Below are 2,500 nucleotides of genomic sequence, written 5' to 3'. Positions count from 1 at the left end.
ATCCAAATGTCTCATAAGTACACACAAAACAAAACTAGATTATTATTATTAATATGAAGTCAACCGAACTCTTACTACGATTCTTTAACGGGATATGAGCGTAAACATTCTAAGCATTGGTGATTGGAATAATAAACTCTTTATAAAAATAGATATATATTCTATATATGTTAGAACACTTTAAAAAGAATTTACAAAAGTACAAAATAAATCACTTGAATTATTAAGTCTGAACAAAACCTAGTTCAAGACAAAAATTATACAATCTGAAAATTAGATAATGATTTGACTTGATGTATTGAGCCTGAATAAACCTTAGACTAAGGCAAAAGAAATAATGCAATGTAAATTATCTAAAAATGGAAATAACCCTTAAAGGTTCACCCTAGGTTTTATGGGAAACTTTAAAAATTTCTTTTAGCATGTTGTAGTATTAGTGAATACAAGACCTTAATACTGCTGTGTACTTTTAATTTTTTTTCCAAATTAGCAAAATAATTGCATGCAATGAAGTATCCCATTTGGGGGCCTTGGGCGAGTTTAGGCAAACCACGCTCACCCCATATGGGATCTATTGGACCTTAACGGCACAGATTTTGAAGTTTCTACTAATGTTGATTCGCCCACAAATCATATGATTATCATTGATTAAACAGTTTTTTTTTATATTTCTAATATATAACAGAAACACGTATATGGCTTAACAATTTAATCAAATAAGAAATACGTAAGAAATACAAGAAAATACAATATACAATAAATACAAAAATACTATATAAATACAAAAATACTATGAAAATGCACAAAATATATAAACCTTACTCATAATTGGAAAAATATAAACATTATAAAACTTACTCTAAAATCCAGTGAAAAAGAGCAAAAAAATTACTTAGAAATCTTGTGGAACAAAGCAAAACAATTTCGACTTTCAGTGAGGCAAAGGGCCACCTTGCACTCCTCACACATCCAGCGAGACCTGTGGATGTGGCCTGCAGTAGAAAAGAGCTTGCAGGTCTGCCTCATGGTGACATGCTTTGGCATGTGTAGGGCAGTGGCATCCTGGTATGACTCTACACTTGGCAAAACTGCCCGTTGGCCCCTTTTGGGCAAAGCGACATCCCTGGTGCCAAGAGAATTCCTAGTAATCTTGAAGTTTGATGTCTTGAAACATCTCAGGCAATTTGAGATATCCAGTCGAAAGTCCTTGAGAGGCTTTGGGTTCTCCAGCAAAGCCAAGCAATCCCTCTTTTACAAAATCCAAGCGTTGCAGATGATCAGGTCCAGTAGGTAAGCAAAGAGCCTCATGTAGTACCTCTTTGCTTTGAAGGGGGTCTTGTAGAGGTGTGTCAACATGTCACTTTTGTCGATGCCACCCATGCAGTTGTTGTACATCTGGATGGCAGATGGACAAGGAATGGGAACCTTCTTCTGTGTCCTGTCGTACCGCTCCACTGTTCCCATGGGCTCGACACCGACATCAGTGGACAAGATTGTCACGACGCTGTTGCCCTTCCATCTTGCAACGAGGATGCCATCAGAAGAGACGAAGTCCAGTGTGCCCCTCTGCGTCGTCTTCTAGCTCATCTCCTTCACAGACTTCAGGGGAGGATGTCCAACTCGGTTTTCCCTGGCAGTTCCCACATACCAGCATCCATACCCTTGGCCAACCCTATACTGGTGAAGTAGTTGTCTGCATACACTGCTGCGTGACTTGGGTCCTTGATGGTCTTGACAAGGGAGACAACACACTTGGAAGTCACAGACATGGCTTTCTCCTCTTCAGACAGCTGAGTAGGGTGGCTGACAAAGGTTGTCTCCCCTTGGTACATAAGAATATTATCCACAAATCCATCCACGCTGGAAGGGCAGAACAACTTGTAGCCCAACTTGTCAGGCTTCTTGGCTACATACTGGCGAAGGTTGCCAGCTCTTGTGCCCTTGTAGGCGACCATCACTCCATCAATGGAATGGATAGGAGTCTCTGGTACTTTCAGGAACTTTCTAGTGACCTTGGTGAAGGGGACTCTCACCTTGAAGAACCGATCTTGGGAGCCTGTTGCCTGGTCATTGTCGTTGAAGTGAAGTGATGATCGAATGGCCTTGAAGCGGTTCCTGGACATGAAGTCTGCAACCTGAGGAATCCTGGTCTTCACGGCCCAGAAGTCGACGATGCTAGGGAGAGGAACTAGGCCCATGTATGTGATGAGGCCAAGGAAAACCATGAGATCCTCTTCTGATATGTGGAAGTTACTGCCTACATCTTTCTGTCTTGAGTACAGGTTGGACTGGTAAACGATGTGTTCCCTCAATTCAGCTGTGAAGAACTGAGAGAAATACTCATAAGGTTCCGTCAAGAAGTCCGGCTGTGGATGAATGAAGTCAGGCAGGGGTTGGATACCAATGTAGTCCTTCTTCCATTAAACAACACGAGGCCTCTTAGGGTTAACCTCACCTTCAACTTCACCTTCCTCTCCCACAGGCATCTCCGGAGGGGCAA

The 2,500-nt window shown here is 41.6% G+C and overlaps 1 pseudogene; it reads right to left on the bottom strand.

Annotated features, from left to right (window-relative positions):
* Positions 1–888: 888 nt before the first annotated feature.
* LOC137640773 (piggyBac transposable element-derived protein 3-like) overlaps positions 889–2,500 on the bottom strand; it is a 10,791-nt pseudogene continuing 9,179 nt past the window's right edge.

This window comes from Palaemon carinicauda, chromosome 5 (assembly GCF_036898095.1).
Source record: "Palaemon carinicauda isolate YSFRI2023 chromosome 5, ASM3689809v2, whole genome shotgun sequence".
In the NCBI taxonomy this organism is placed as follows: domain Eukaryota; kingdom Metazoa; phylum Arthropoda; class Malacostraca; order Decapoda; family Palaemonidae; genus Palaemon; species Palaemon carinicauda.
The sequence above is the reverse complement of the archived record's forward strand: the minus strand, read 5'-3'. Positions and strand labels throughout refer to the sequence as shown.